At 41.5% G+C, this 17715-nt stretch overlaps 1 pseudogene; it reads right to left on the bottom strand.

Annotated features, from left to right (window-relative positions):
- Positions 1–4699: 4699 nt before the first annotated feature.
- On the bottom strand, positions 4700–17509 carry LOC117504661 (annotated as a pseudogene).
- Positions 17510–17715: the final 206 nt, after the last annotated feature.

Genomic DNA, 17715 nt, shown 5'->3' on the forward strand with positions numbered 1-17715 from the left:
AATGCACCCGAACATGATGACAGCTGCAACTGCTTAATGCTAACTTTTAACATTGAAAATGCCATAGACATGCTAACGTGTTAGCATCGGTATCCGGATCGTGATCCGGATCACCATTAAAATTTAATCACTTGTTCCTCTTGTCATTTCCAACCACAAACTTTCATCAAAATCCGTTCAAAAGTTTTTGAGTGAGTGTGAGAGTGAGAGAGAGAAAGAGAGAGGTGTTTTTCAGACACCACTTATTTCCTTCTCAAAATTGAAACTTAAGTGTCCAACCTGTTGGGACAGCTGATTATGTTGGTAACACCATCAGACACCATCAGAAGATCACATTGTTGTCTTTGAATATCAGCAAGTTGTCTTCAGAACACCGAATCCCATTTTTGAGCAAATGTTTTATTTATTGGGATCTCTGTTAGCTTCTGTCGAGGCAGCTTCTAATCCTCATTGGGCCCTTACTCAAAAGTAAATCTCACACTTAAAGCCAAACCACAATGTGCAACAATGCAAATAAATTCATCATGGTAAAAACAACAGCACCATCATCAATACTCAATAAAATGACCCTGAAAAACCAGATAAAAACAACAGCACCATCATCAATACTCAATAAAATGACCCTGAAAAACCAAACAGCAAAAAAAAATAATAAAAATGATCGAATCAATCATATGGTTATTCAAAAACAGTCTTTCAGGTGGGCTTTTTTAAAGATGTAAGTGCAGGTTAATTATCTGATATTATAAGCTCAATTAAAAAAAAAAGAACAGTTAAAAATAATTTGGCTGAGTAAGACCAAAGTTTCTCCAGCACAAGAAATGAGTTGTAACTTTATTTTAGAAACATTTTAAGACCAAAGTGGTCTAGTTTCAACAAAAAGCCATTGTAATCTATTTTGCATCTCAACAAAACTGGAATGGTATGAAGGGCATGAATGCAGGCTGGCAGTCTTGTTCTGAACAGGGAGAAGATGATGGATGTGTATTTTTCATGTGTAACAGCAGAACAACAAGATGAGCTCATCAAAAAGCTTTGACAGACACATTGTGCTTATAAAAGAGCAAATTCTTTTTTGGGGTGTGTGTATGTGCATGTGTGCTTGGTCACCACACACATAGATTCATTCATTCATTTGCTGTTGCTTATCTGGATCTAGGCCGCAAGACCAAGCAGTCAACCCACACTTCCCTGTCCTAGGCCAAGTCCTCTAACTCTTCCCAGGGCATCCCGAGGCATTCCCAAACCAGAATTTATTCAATGATATGTGTCGCTTTGTTGCCACAGTTTTTTTTTTTTTTTAAGTAACCATTTGTCAAATGTTTTACTGTGTCGGGCGAAGGTCGATGATTGATTTTATGATTGTATCATCTTTTCTGAGGCCATATGTTCTGGACACTTGGTGAAGAGAGGGGCAGAGCTGTCAACTGATCACCATCTGGTGTCGAGTTGGATCAGAGAGTGGGGGAGGACTTTGAACAGACTTGGTAAGCCCAAACAGATAGTACTGGGAACGTCTGGAGGGGCCCACTGTCTGACAGATCTTCAACTCACACCTCCAGTTTTTCTGGCATCCTTATGGAGATTGGGGGCATTGAACTAAAATGGGCAATGTTCAAAGCTTCCATTGCTGAAGCTGCAGTGGGGAGCTGTGGCCTGAAGGTCTTTAGTACCTCAAGGGGCAGCAACCGTCAAACACCGTGGTGGACACCAGCGGTCAGGGAAGCTGTTCAACTGAAGGAGTCCTTCTAGTTTATGCTATCTTGGACAACTCCAGAGACAGTTGCAAGGTACTGACAGGCCTGAAGGGTGGCAGCCTCTGTTGTAGGGGAGGAAAAGCAGCGGGTGAGGGTGGAGTTCGGAGTAACCACGGAGAAGGACAGTCGCTTCTGGCGATCTGTGAGGCACCACAGGAGAAAAAAATGGTGAACCATCTGTCAGGGATTTGGCCGGGTCAGGGCCCTGAGCCCTTGTTTTTCCCCTTGTTGTGGTTTTCCATCTGCTTCGGCTTTGATTTATCGATAATTATTTTCATCATGAGTTATTCTGTTATATTTTTCTTATCACTTTGTTACTTTTCATACTTTAGCCATTGTTCTGTTCAAGTTCAGTTCAGCCAGTTTGAGTTTCCATTGTTTACCATTTGTTTATGTTTGTTCTTCTCATTTGTTATATTATCTGTTGTGCTTTGGTGTCAGGTTTTACTGTTGGTTTGGTTTACCACTCTGTTTTCTTAGTTAGTTCCAGTTCAGTTTTGGCTTGGTGTTTATCATGCCTGGTTTGCTATTGCATTATTTTCTGTCCCTGATTTCCATTTTAGCTCTGTTCTGTTTTTGGCATTTGTTTCCACTCCGCACCTCCCATCATGTCTTCGTTCCTCGTCTCATGCCCGGTTATTTATGTTCACTTCACGCCCTGCACCTGCAATTATGTTTTTCCTCACTTTGATTCTGTGTTCCCATTTCACTCCAACTCTTGCACCAGCTCACGTATCTTTGTGAATTACATCACTTCAGTTTGTGTACTCCCCTCCTCACAATCTTGTCTGTGCTTTATCTTTGTTCACTAGCCACACCCCCTTCTAGATTGTTCCTCACGTGCACCTCGTTTACACCACCTGCCCCTCGCTTCTCACGAATTAGTCCACCTGTATTTAAACCCCACAGTCCTTCACTTCCCCGCCAGATTGTTGTCTTAGTACACTTTCCAGCGCCCTTCACAGTCCTGTTTTTGTCTTGCCGTGTTCTGAACCTTGCTCTGTTTACCTCGACCATGCCTTTTGCTTCATTCCAGATGTCTGAGTTTGCTCGTGCCTCTGAACCCTGCTCGTTTGTGACTGCGTCTCAGCCTGATCCTGTTTGTACCTCTGCCACGCTGACTGATTACATGTGTACCGAAACCAAGCCTGGAATAAAGAACATGATTTCTCCTACACCAAAGCCTTGTCTGGGAGTTTGCATTGCGGGTCCAGCAGCTCCTGGTGACGGGCTCCCGCCCACTCTGACACCATCCAAGCTGTTTACAGTTTGGATGGGACTCTGTTGACCTCAACTGAGGAGGTAATCAGGCGCTGTAAGGAGCACTTTGAGGAACTACTGCATCAGACTGGAGCGCCATCTGTAGTAGAACAGAGTGGGAAGCTAATGAGGGATCATCATCAATTTCCCTGGTGGAAGTCACTGACTTAGTCAAACAACTCTGCAGTGGCAAAGCCCCAGGGGTTGATGAGATCCACCCAGAAATACTGAAGGCCCTGGTGTGGAAGGATGTCCTGGATGAGAAGTCTCTTCAACATTGTGTGGAGGTCTAGGACAGTGCCTAAGGAGTGGCAAACTGCAGTGGTTGTCCTCAGAATTAAAAAGGGGACTAGAGAATGTTTGCCAATTACAGGGGCATCACGCTACTCAGCCTCCTTGGTAAAGTCTACTTCAGGGTGCTGGAAGGTAGGGCTTGGTCGATAGTCGAATGATGAGATTTGTTCAGAGATGCTGAAGTCTGGATGTTGTTGGGCTATTATGGCTGACATGCTTATATGATATTGCATGGAAGTCGGGGACAGTACCTCTGGATTGGCAACGTGGGTTGGTGGTCTCCATCATTAAGCAAACAAAAAACAGGGGACTGGAGAGTGTGTTCCAATTCTAGATGTTCCCTTGTAAAACCGCAGATTCAAGAGGAGCAATGTTGGTTCCACCCTTGTCATGGAATGGTGGAGCATTTCTTTCCCTTGCAAGGATATTAGAAGGGTCTTGGGAGCATGACCAACCAGTCTACATTTCCTTTGTGGAACTGGGAAAAGGTGTTTGACTGGGCCCCTCAGGGTGTCCTGTGGGGGGATGGGGGAGGGGGGGGTAGGAGCTGCATCCACATTCTCAGCATTGCATTGGACCCATTTCTTTGGGTCATGGACTCCACCAGGGCTGGCTCTTGTCGCCAATGCTATTCGTGATGTTCATGTATGGCATTTCAGTATGCAGTCTGGGACTGGAGGGTGTCCAATTTGGCGACCTTAGAGTTGCATCTCTGCTTTTTGCAGATGATGATTCTCTTGGCTCCAGTGAACACTGAAAATGTTTGAGGCCGAGTGTGAAGTGAATGGGATGAGAATTAACATCTCCAAATCTGAGATAAGAGAGAGTTATTGCCCCAAGTGGAGGAGTTTAAGTATCTCTGGGTCTTGTTGACGAGTGGAGTTAAGTTGGAGCACGAGATCGATATTCTGTTTTCTGGACACTGTTTCAGACCATTGTAGTGAAGACGGAGCTGAGCCAGAAGGAGACACTTTCAATTTACCAGTGGATTAACACTCCCATCCTCACCTTTGGGTAATGACAAAAGAATAAGGTCACAGATACAAACTGCAGAAATCAGAATCCTCACTCGGGTGTCTAGGCTTACACTCCTGGAGAGGTTTAAAGGTTTAACATATTTTTGCAAGCTTCGTGAATAAAGCTTTAACAATTAATAAACAAGTCTGATATCAAAGATTTTAAAGCCAAAAAAAAAAAAATTCTCTTGACACCCTACAACTCACCGGCAGTATCACCCAAGTCATCCAGAGGCATACAGTTTTAACTTATGGTTAAAGTTTTAAAGAAACTAATTTCAGACAAACTATTTAAATTAATGTTACGCCAGCAGCACTCAAGTGGTATCCAAAGACATAGCCAGTCAGGCTGCACCAAACAATTATTTTCATAATGATTAATCAGTCAAATAATTGATTAGTTGTTTTGTCCATAAAAAGTCCAAAAATAGTGAACAATTTCAATGAGTGTTTTCAAGAGCCTGGAGTCACTTCCTGATCACCAAAATCAAATGCCTTATTTTGTCCACATCCTAAACCTGTATAAAAATGACTAAATCCTAATGTATCCAAATCAACCAGAAAAGCTTTACAGAGAGGATCCACAAGCTTTTAATGTGGAAGTTGAAGTTTTCCAACAACGTAAGGCTTATAAGCATGACTTATTGATCAAGCAGAAAATGTGGTTTTTCATATCCAAACAGCCTGAAGTCTTCCTCATACATATTGTAGAGCTTCCTTCTGTCCTCTAGGGGCACAGTTCTGAACCAGTCCAACACCATGTTGGGGGAAGTCATGTTTTCATAGGATGGGGGGAACTTAATGTCATCCTGAAGATTTAAGAGATTGAGCAGCTCTTCAGCATCATCTTGGAGAGTCTCCTGATGACCAATAAAATCAAACCTGAGGACAAAAAACAGAAAACATAACTGTAGTGCAGAATCAATTGTAGTTCTTCTCATTGCATGAGTTTACTCCCGAATACACCTAGTGAATTAAATCTTAGTTTTCATAAATGACCTTACTGTATGTGGCAAGGGTGGCACAGGTGATGCATCTGCTTCCAGTGAGGGTCAAAGGACACGTCCTTTTCCGTGTGAGGGTCCAGCAGGTACTGAACGAAGTTACTGAATGATGGGAACAGACCTGATCTAAACGCCTCACGCACAGAAGGTCTTGGTTCAGGTAGATGACCAAAAAAACGCAGAATATCCCAGGCATAACGTTCATAATACGGCCAATTGAACGTCTGCAACTTGTCTTGAAGGCGGAGATGAGACGGGTGAAGGGGTCTCGAACAAACAGGAACTTGGTGTAGTGCTTCAGCTTTATCTGGAGTTAAGAAAAGGACTTGAAAACTTTAATATAACACTCACATTAAAGGACAATTTATTTTTTTACTTGAGTCATATTAAAACATTGTTGCCAAGCCTTTGAGTGCATGACTCATCTTCATATGGACATACGGTTCAGTCTGTCTGGCCATTAAAACAGACAAACAAGCAATTATGTACTGTCTGTTTCACTGAGACCTGTCCTTCATATGTCACAAAAGGTCAAAGCTCAGTTAGTTGATGGTGTTCAGATTAATGTGGTTTATTCTGTTGTTCGAAACCAAGTGAGAATTCAATTAAACTTAAGTGTTGCCCGTGTAGAGCCACAGGCTCGAGATTGGGTCGTGTTTATAAAATTTATAGCAGACATTTTTGTGGTAAGGGTGGCAATAAATTAAACAAAGCTTGTATAATGAGCTGGAACAGGGGCACCGCCAGGAATTTTTGGCCCAATGAAGAGAAATTGTAGTGGGTCCCACCAAAGCCGGCCGTTAAGCCGGTGGATAATTTTGATACCGTTTTACATAAAACTACGCATTTTTGATTATCATTCCCATATTTGTGAAAAGAAATACATGATTTGACAGTTACTTGGTCAGGAGCACGAAAACACATGATTCATACTCTTGAGCAGAGAGTATCAGTGGCTGCAAAAAAACCTGCACCTCCTTGGCCCTTTCTGGAATACTTTGGACACCGCTGCTCCACACTGACAAAAATACATATATGAGGTTGGTTGTTGTTAATCTTCTGATTTCCAGAAAATCTGAACATCTCTCTGATTGGGTTGAGAGCAGTCATCCAGTCTGCAGCCATTAGAAATGTTCTCTGTTCCTGCTGCAAAGCAGGGGGGTGACTGTCCCAAACTACTGATCAAACATTATATTTCAGTGATAGCTGATGTTAAACCCCAAAACATGAATCTGCTGCAAATTGTGAATTGTCCACAAACTGTGAATTGCAAAATGTTAATACTGAAAAAATATCTCACAAAACATCCAAAAAATCATGCAAAATATATATTTTTTTCAATGCAAAAAGGGAAAGCTCCCCGTGCTTCTGTCAAACACAACAATCCGGTGTAGCCAGGTCAGGATAGACTTAGACTAGAAAAGGAGAACGGCTGGTGCAACACAGAAGTGGGTGCAGAAAGGTTTATTAAGGTGCCAAAAGCATTGAAGAGACGAACGTTTCAATATAAAAATTCCTCTGAGTCCTTGAAAGACATGGATGGTACAGCCATAATACTAATCAGGGCCAGGTGTCATCATGCATAAAGGGGCGTTAACCATACCAGACCTTTCAAGGACTCTAACGAAGATGTAATTTTTACATCGAAACGTTAGTCTCTTCAGTGCTTTTGGCACCTTAATAAACTTTTTTGCACCCGCTTGTGTTGCACCAGCCATTCTCCTTTTCTATTTTTTTTTCACTTTAAGTAGTTTACATATTTCAGTTTCTTTATCACAAACCCTCAAATAGTAATGTAGGTGTCAAACTCAGGAAGGACAGAAAACTTCCCTGGATGCTCCGCTAAAGTTAGAAAGATATTCACAGAAAAAATATATTCACACCTGAAAAATAACATTGATCTGAACAAGCAGAAACGTAAGCATAGGAACCATCTACAAAGTGCAAAAACAAAAAGAGACGCTACTTAAAATAAGTCATAAAATGAGCAATAAAATTCACTAAAACTATGTTTTTGCACATTTTTCCAAACTGAGTGCTGTAGTACAACCAGCAGGACACCACTGATGTGTGCAGTTTTATTTTATTTCTACTTGTATTTTGTCATTTGATTTTTACAGTGGACCACAATGGAAATGTTTTCACTTTCTTGTGTCATCCATGTATTTTTGACATATTTACAATGATATTATGTACTTACATGGAACTTAAAATTACTCACCACACCCACTTTTTAATATAAAGATGACTTAGCGCCCCCTGCTGGAATGGCGTGAGTCCAAAAAGTCATTAGCAAGACGCATGCACGCACACACAGCTGCTGTAAGCAGGTGGTTTTAATTTGACAACCAAAGACAGTGACTGAAGACATTCAAACCACTCAAAATTGAACTCATGGTAATAGCAACATGACTTGTTTATTACTAAATTTATTGGAAGCTAATTGGTCCACTGATGGTTTTGGAAGTTAGCTGAAAAGCTAATTCGCGAACAAAAAAGTTAGCTTTGATAATTAGCGGATTAGCGCAACTGTGCCCATCACTAACTCTAACTCACGTGGTGAACAGTACATTTGGATCGCCAGCTGACCGTTCACATGATCAGACAGATATATTCACATGGGGCAGCCTGACTGATGGAGTCTGCCGTGCGCACTAAGGCGCTGCTGAATGCATTGCAAAGGTGATGATGTGTTTTTATTTTTTACCATGTCAGGAGAGCATGCCGATACATGTGCATCGTGGTGGTGTGTTGCGAGGTGATGTTCTTCTTCACATCACGATTTGTTCACCGCTTACCTGTCCGGAGCAGCTCACAGCTGGAGAACACATATCGTGCCATGAAGAACATAACCTCTCCACACGCCACTGCGAACCACGTGTGCACAGGCTTTCATGACATTGTGAAAATTAAAAACAAACAATGCGGATGTTGCAAAAGCGATCAGATTTCAGTGCGACCTCATATTGCTCACCATTCGAACGTGTTTCCGGCGCGAGTGACACACGAATGCAGAGTGTATGTGCTGTGGCCAAATGGATGTGGCGACTTCTGTTCGAGGCAGCTCCAATTTTTCATGAGTGCCATTCGAATCCTCCTTCATGTGCCATTTGGAATCAATCGTGATATGTGTGAAGGGGCCATTAGAGATGATTATCAGTGGGATGTGTGCAGTCGAGTTCTACAACTCAAAACCACTTTATTTTCTGAAGCTTGGTTACATAATGTTATTAACATCTTGCATTTTATGACTAAAAATGTTTTACTGGTCTGCCTTGGCTGTCCAAGCAGAGGGTCTTGCACTATATTTTGTTGTATATTTGTTATTTTTGTTGCCTGATTTTGCTTTTTATTATACAACCCCTGGCAAAAACTATGGAATCACTGGCCTCGGAGGATGTTCATTCAGTTGTTTAATTTTGTAGAAAAAAAGCAGATCACAGACATGACACAAAACTAAATTAATTTCAAATGGCAACTTTCTGGCTTTAAGAAACACTATAGGAAATCAGGAAAAAAAATTGTGACAGTCAGTAACAGTTACTTTTTTAGACCAAGCAGAGGGAAAAAAAATATGGAATCACTCAATTCTGAGGAAAAAATTATGGAATCATGAAAAATAAAAGAACGCTCAACACATCACTAGTATTTTGTTGCACCACCTCTGGCTTTTATAACAGCTTGCAGTCTCTGAGGCATGGACTTAATGAGTGACAAACAGTACTCTTCATCAATCTGGCTCCAACTTTCTCTGATTGCTGTTGCCAGATCAGCTTTGCAGGTTGGAGCCTTGTCATGGACCATTTTCTTCAACTTCCACCAAAGATTTTCAATTGGATTAAGATCCGGACTATTTGCAGGCCATGAAATTGACCCTATGTGTCTTTTTGCAAGGAATGTTTTCACAGTTTTTGCTCTATGGCAAGATGCATTATCATCTTGAAAAATGATTTCATCGTCCCCAAACATCCTTTCAATTGATGGGATAAGAAAAGTGTCCAAAATATCAACGTAAACTTGTGCATTTATTGATGATGTAATGACAGCCATCTCCCCAGTGCCTTTACCTGACATGCAGCCCCATATCATCAATGACTGTGGAAATTTACATGTTCTCTTCAGGCAGTCATCTTTATAAATCTCATTGGAACGGCACCAAACAAACGTTCCAGCATCATCACTTTGCCCAATGCAGATTCAACATTCATCACTGAATATGACTTTCATCCAGTCATCCACAGTCCACGATTGCTTTTCCTTAGCCCATTGTAACCTTGTTTTTTTCTGTTTAGGTGTTAATAATGGCTTTCGTTTAGCTTTTCTGTATGTAAATCCCATTTCCTTTAGGCGGTTTCTTACAGTTCGGTCACAGACGTTGACTCCAGTTTCCTCCCATTCGTTCCTCATTTGCTTTGTTGTGCATTTTCAATTTTTGAGACATATTGCTTTAAGTTTTCTGTCTTGACGCTTTGATGTCTTCCTTGGTCTACCAGTATGTTTGCCTTTAACAACCTTCCCATGTTGTTTGTATATGGTCCAGAGTTTAGACACAGCTGACTGTGAACAACCAACATCTTTTGCAACATTGCGTGATGATTTACCCTCTTTTAAGAGTTTTATAATCCTCTCCTTTGTTTCAATTGACATCTCTCATGTTGGAGCCATGATTCATGTCAGTCCACTTGGTGCAACAGCTCTCCAAGGTGTGAGCACTCCTTTTTAGATGCAGACTGAGCAGATCTGATTTGATGCAGGTGTTAGTTTTGGGGATGAAAATTTACAGGGTGATTCCATAATTTATTCCTCAGAATTGAGTGAGTCCATATTTTTTTCCCTCTGCTTGGTCTAAAAAAGTAACCCTTACTGACTGCTACAATTTCTTTTCCTGATTTCTTATACTGTTTCTTAAAGCCAGAAAGTTGCCATTTGAAATGACTTTAGTTTTGTGTCATGTCTGTGATCTGCTTTTTTTCTACAAAATTAAACAACTGAATGAACCTCCTCCGAGGCTGGTGATTCCATAATTTTTGCCAGGGGTTGTACTGTTTGCTGTGCTATGCATTGAAAAAACAAACAAACCTGAATTTATCCTTCAGTATGTCCTAACTTTGGTTACGTTAAAGGTTGCCAACTAGACTAAAACAGACAATACCCAAGAAACAAACTGTGAGTGTGTAACAGTGTAGTTTTGAAGTACATTAACACTGACCTGTTGCTCTGGTTTTGGGAGATGACTCAAGTAAGGGAAGTTATAACTCTGAGCAATGTCGGAATGTATGGACATGAGGTCTTGATATGGCTTCCCCTTGTTCAAGGAAATCATCAGCCTCTTCCCGTTTGTACACGCCACCTGTGCAAACAATGAAGCAGGAAAGTATGTTCTTTGCAGTCCACAAACAGCGACTTCAAAATATTTATTTGCAATGCAATCATTTTCCCATCACAATCGGATTTTGATGTAATTAGACCCAGCGGCACCAAACTAGGAGCTGATCATGCGTGGGCCAGTTTAGGAAATGAAGCACAGCACAAATTCCCCTAGAAGATTCACAATTTAGCATCTGTCACAGTCAGCTTACTGACTTCAGCCGCATACACAATCCTAAACACAGACCACCGTTAACGGTCATGTAGCGCATGGCCTCGATTTGCTCTAATTAAAAAAATACATTAATGCTTTCTCAAAAAAAACCTGAGGTTTTGAACTGAGGACAGACTGTGTTTTACTCCAAACTGGGAAATTCCTTGGTCCATCTGGAGACATCTCCGTGGGCCCCAACTCTTGCTCCACATCACTACAGAACTGTAACTCAGAGTTCTTCAAAGGAGCCCTTGCTTGTTGTCACTATGAATTACATGACATTATAATTGCATCACATCAGAATCTGAACTTCCCCAGGCCAGGCGAATCGACCTTTTATGGTTTCACGCCAAGGTCAGAACCTCTCCAGACACTGCAGGAAGATCTCTTCCATGATAAGATGTGGCCATAAACTTTGAGCCTTGACAACCAGCTATTATTTCTAGGTCTAAGTGAAGGAAAAGAATTTTGCTTAAAATAAAAATAAAATTGCATCAGTGTTCTTTTATCCATATATAAACATTTAATGTTGTCTGTGTTGATTATTCAAGCAAATGCTTTGCATGTATTCCATTTAATTGACATGTGTTCCTTGGAACTGCTGTTGTGTTTAAATGTGATGTTTCTGACTTATCCATGTTTTGATAATGGAATATTCTGTTAACTAAGTGGTGTGTGTTGGATGTGTTTAAGCCTTTAATAATGTTATATTCATCCCAAAAATGTCTTAGAACAAATACTATGCCAAAATAGTTAATGTGTTTCAATAATTGAATCATTTCTTTGTCTGCCTTTCTCTGCACATGAAGTTTTCTGTGAAATTACACACCCTAAACGGGCGGAGTTTAATGACATAAGTCCCCTTTAAAAAGTTAGTACAGAGTTTCTGCTCTCAAACCTCTCTCTCTCAACTTTCTTGGAACACTTCTGCCTTTTTCTCTTCTCTCTCTCTATTCTTAAAACGCTTAACGTTATTTATGGGTCAACAAGGCCCCATGCTAGCCAAGCTGAGCTATCATGTGGCATTCATTTGTTGTTATTCCTTGATAACCTCTTTACAAATTAATAGCCTGACACTTTTCACGTTTGTCAAGTCTTTCGATTTTTTAAGAGAACTTTAATCTGAACTTTTCGAAATCATAAATTGAATTAAATCATTGAATTTACAGAAAAGCGACTTTCCTTTTCTGTATTGTACAACGCTGCTCTTAAAGTTTTAACTTTTTTTTCTAAATTCACAAAGGCTTTTAATCTGGCTCCAAAAAACTTTTTAAAAACTACCAGAACCCATTTTCAACAAACGCCTTCCAACTCTGGGGTCCAGCAAGCTGCCGACCTGACTGCAAGCAGCCATCCTGTTGGTAAAGCCAGACGACACGAAGCCTTTGGGACCGCCTGGGGAGGCCACCGGTTTAACCCCTGACCCAAGTGAGCTCATGCTGCAAAGAGCCTAAAACATCAATGACGGACAGATGGTTCAGCCGAGCCATTTCTTCAATGGATCAGCCAAGTGACCCAGTTAAAGGGTCCAGAAAAAGGGTTTTGTTGTCAATGGATGCTCTGTGGCTTCTTTTAAACATATTCATATAATTGTTTAATAATTTTCTTAATAATAATTGACTTCAAATTTCATCCCTAAATTCTAATCAGATTTATTTACATAGTCTTTAAGCTTTATCTCTCTACATTCTTTCAGCGTCTCATGAGTAAGGAAATTGTGTCCATAAATGAACATATTTAATCACTGTCCACAAAAATGCCAGTAAACTATTCATTTCTTGGATACTTGTAAATAAAATATAAATATTTCTGCTGTGGTTCATTTTGTGTTCAGAAGGAAACCCTTAGTCAATCGTATCATAGAATTCAAACTTTCAGACCAGAGACTGATTAATTAAATTGAGACTGATTAATAATGTTTAATATAAAGTACCTATGCTTTAAATAGGTGGTGCGCTGAGGTATTTAGATATTATTCCAATTAAATAATAATTATTAACCCCTAAAATTGTTAATTATTTTGGTGACTCATTAAATGAGGTCAAGACCAATTTAATTCAATTTGGGAGTTTAACAATACTTTCGCTACATATTTTTGGTGCTCTGTGAGGCCAGTAAGACATTGCGAGGCTTAACTACTTATTCACTACATTAAACTGGTGCCTCCGATTGAAGTGGCATTCATTCCAAATAATGTAATTCGTTAAAGTTTATTTTGGTGCGCCCGTGTGAAGTCATCGCAAACCAGTCAAACACATGCAGGTCCTTTAAAAGCTTTGACATCTCGCTGACCTCTAGCTGTTTTTCAGTTCCCTGCCTGGCGATCCCTCTGCCGCCCTAACATCACTAGTTCGTTCTTTTCTGCCATGGGGGCTGGGGTTTCCCTCCTTCCTCCTCCATTGGCAGGACTTAAGATCATCTTGGCTCATCCTACCTCTCCAACAACGACTGAAACCAACCCAAATTTTTATGTCACTAATCACTTTCTTTACCCTGTTGAGTTTTCTGGTAGAATTGCTTTCAGATTAGCACTGTAGTGCTTCTAAAGTGCACCACACTGAAAGATACAGAGAGAAACACAACATGCCTTTGCACATGGAACCCCTCAACTCATGTGAGGGAATAGTAGCCTAATGTCTCAGGAAAAGTACGTCAAAGCCACCAATTTTGTTTTGGCTTTTTCTCCAACCAGTAGGCACCAACATTACTATAATGAACATCCCATAGCTTGTTCAGGTGATATTATGTGGCAGGTGATGGTCTCATGGTTAAGCATTGGGCTTAAGACCAGAGGATCTTCAGTTCAAACCCCAGCCTGGCTGGAAAATCACTAAGGACCCTTGGGCAAGGTCCTTAATCCTCAAGTTGTTCTCGGTGTATAGTGAGTGCCTTAGATGGCAGCACCCTGACATCAGTGTGAATGTGGGGCATAATTGTAAAGCAGATTGAGCATCTGATGAAGACGGAAAAGCACTATATAAATGCAGTCCATTTACTATTCATTATGTTTTTGTAGTTATCAATCTTCATTGAGTTTTTGGGCCATCCCAAGATGAATCCCTGACAATCTTTAATTGCCTTGTGGTAAATCCCAAGATGTATCAGAGACATCAAAAGGAGCAACCAACCCTTTGGCCAACACTGAATGTGTTTACGCCATGACATGGACAGGGGGGACTGATGACGTGTCAATTCCGAAAAACCTGCTGACTTAACAGCGGAAATATTTAATTGCAATTTTAATTGCATGCATGTTTACCAGAAAGCTCAAAGTTCTCCAGGAGATCACTTTAACTGTGCTGAAAGGCTGTTTGTCTACTTTGTGTGCTCTATATGGATGGGTATTGGGAACCAGTTCTTTTCGAGTATCGTTAAGAAATGATTCGATCCATTGACATTGATAGCCTTTTTGCTTAACGATTCCATTATCGGTCCTTTAGAGTGGCCATTCTTTTTGGGGGTGTCAGGAAAATGACCATTTCTCTATATTGATTACAGACCCTGCAGCGGGTCTGTAATCAACCCTTTCTGCAGCGCGGCTTTGCTTTGAACCTTTAATTAATGAAGCAGTGCTTCGATCTGCTGCTTCATTGGTTCTTTGTTTTATTTAAATTTATCGTAATTTGTCCCTGCTAAAACCCCGAAGAGCATATTTCTGTGAGTAATATTTACCTTTTTTTATGTTAAACTGACCTATTATGGTTTTCTGACAGTTGATAGCTATATTGTATAACTTAAAAACGGGACCGATGCTAACGCGTTAGCGTGTCTGTGGCATTTTCAATATTAAAGTTAGCAATAAGCTATTCACATCTCTGCACCCCCCCCGTCTGCATATATAGTAATGGTAAATGCCACACTGGCAGAACCATTTATGAGCATTAATACACATATATGCAATTTATTCTTGCAATACAGAAGGTATGTAGTGCATGAGTGAACGTGGTGTGCGTGTGTCACCCCCATCCGCCCTTCCCAATCAGGCTACAACTGTTGTGTGGGCCGCCAGAAGAGGAGGTACTGCTGGCCCACCACCAGAGGGCGCCCTGTCTGGAGTGCGGGCTCCAGGCACCAGAGGGCGCAGCCGCCTCACAGGAGCAGCCAGGGTGACAGCTGTCACGCATCACCTGCAACAGCTGTTACCAATCATCCGATCAGCAGGGGTACATCAGCAGGACGACCTCTCCACCTCTTTTGCTGAGATATCGTTCTACCTGGAAGGTAACGTTCTCAGCTGACTGTGTGACAGTAACCTTTTGTGACTTTTGTGCGTTGTATAGCAGACTCCTTTTCCAACGAGAGGTGGAGGTAGTTTTCCTGCCGTGCGGATTGCTGGGTGCAAACGCGCCCACATTTAATTGTTTTTTTGTTCCTCGCCAGCAGTACCAGGTCCGACACGCGGAGGCAGTGGCCACCTGGGAGTTCGGGACTTGGCGGCTCCAGTATTCCCGGGGTGTGGTGGTGGAGGAAATCGTGTGGTTCCGGTTCTGCTTTGGACAGACGTCTCCTATCTTCGAGCCTGCCCACACGACACCTTTTGTGATTTGGCTTTTTGTCCATTGTTGTAATCTGTTGTATTTGTTGTGCCCATTCACAACAGTAAAGTGTTGTTATTTGACCTCCTCCATTGTCCGTTCATTTGCGCCCCCTGTTGTGGGTCCGTGTACCTACACTTTCCCAACAACAACATCCTACTCAAAGCCATACCGCCAACTTCTATCAGGAAGGGCCGACCACCAAAACAACACAAAGAAAGACAAGGACGAAAGACAAGTGATGAAGGCAATAGCTGTGAAGTGAGACACCGAGGAGACGGGGCCCCAACCATACAACATACCAGGACAAACAACCACACATGGACAAGTAGTGACAGCAACAGTCTGTTGTTTAATTAGTGATCATCCATACCCGAATCTAGGACACCAGAGTTTTGATCCTCTTGAGAACACCCAAAACTGAATTGTGGTGACGCCCACAAACACACAACCATCCACGCACAGAGACCCAGATCACAGCTAAATATTCAATCACTACTGTGGCTGGTATGCTGGGCCAAGACAAAAGTACAGATCCACCATATGACATGGACCACTCCGGCACATCAGAAGCCATACGGTCGACCGCAAGCAACAACAGAAATGGGTCCAGGACGCAGGGCCCCAGGAGAAACCAGGAGAAAAAGGCAGAAGGGCACAGGGGCCAGGGCGGGCAGCCATCAGAGCTACTGGGCCAGCATGACGAACCAACAGGGGAGCGGCCCGGCAGCGCTGGAACGCACCCCTGACACCGCCCCCGATTGGATTTCAGAGGGTCTAGAATTCAACAATTTTCATGTGGGTGGTGTTGTGGGGTAGTTTTGTGTTTCAGCTTTTTTTGTTTTTCCACCACTTTCATCCCTGAATATGTCAATCGTGAGTCACTTTTGTGCCAATTAAAGTCACTAACTGGGACTCCTGTCTTGTTGCGAGGAAGAAACGAGAATTGTACTCCTCTTTCCAAATGTTGTAATAGAAACAAGCTGCAATCGATCAAAATGTTTCTTTTTTTTTCCCTCCCAAAATGAGTCATCCTGCGCTGTGCAGCAGCCAGCTGAGCTCAGCTCATTGCTATATGGAGTGACATTCATGCCAAAATATCTGAAAGGAAATTTTGAGAAAAACTATAGATTTTATTTATTTTTATTTATGTCCAGAGATCAAGGATCCAGTGACCAATTTAAAATGGTGTTGATATCGAAAACCTGTAAAGCCTACTTTTAGTACACAGTAAATTCACAAGAGGTATCGATAAGGGAATCGGTAAAGAATCGGATCGATAAGCAGAATAGATAATGGCATTGATATTGATAAAATCTTATCAATACCCACACACCTACAGCAATGCTGTAGGTGTGTATCCACGTGTTCCTCACCTTGGGAATGTAGCAGTAGATGACGGCATATTCGTCATTCACAATGAAGTTTTCCAGATCCAGGCTGGTTAGATCTTCCAAATTGTGCTTCATCTGGGAAAATGCCTGTTTGCTAGTTTTGCACATTTGTATAATCAGCTGCTTTCTCAGTTCCTGCCGCTGTTTTCTGACCTCTAGAAGAATGAAAATGAAAACGTCTCAGTGTGTGACGGCTTCTAGGAGTTTAGTAAATCAGATACTCTTGTCCCTAATTTACTAGACTATAAATTATTCCTTCGATGAAGGTGTCTTTTCCTTTGGTGTCAAAGTGATTCCAAAACCTGCACCCTCGTGGCCTTTTCTGGAATCTGTTTTATACCTGTGCAAGGACTTGGCACCTTAGTCACACAACTGTTTGTCATTTGCTAATCTTTTGACATAAAAACAGGCAGTGAGCATAAAAAAAGTAAATAATTATTCAAACCAACCACATCCGTGCTGAGCAGGAACAGGATCTCAAACAAAAATCATCTTATGCATCTGCAGCACCACCACCAAACACCACCACCCCCCCATGCCCTGTTTGTTCTTGTTATACCTGTCTTGTCATGTAATCTGGTGATCCAGTAGTAATATGTGACAGGAAGTGTGAAGGTCACAAACCCGAGGAGCAGCAGGAATCCTTTTGGAGTTGTCATTGTTGTTGGGTTTTTGCCTTGAATCAGTAAACAGACAGAATCAGGTGTTTGGGGTGCTTCACGTTTATTTGTTGACCAAAATGTATGGCTGATTATCTTTAGGTTTTCTGATTCATATCATGAATCCACATAAATTATATGTTGAAATAGTCAGTAAGATGACTGAAAACACACAGAGAAGCTGCCCTGCACACACACTTGTGCGAGTGCAACGA

This window comes from Thalassophryne amazonica, chromosome 23, assembly GCF_902500255.1.
Source record: "Thalassophryne amazonica chromosome 23, fThaAma1.1, whole genome shotgun sequence".
Lineage (NCBI taxonomy): Eukaryota > Metazoa > Chordata > Actinopteri > Batrachoidiformes > Batrachoididae > Thalassophryne > Thalassophryne amazonica.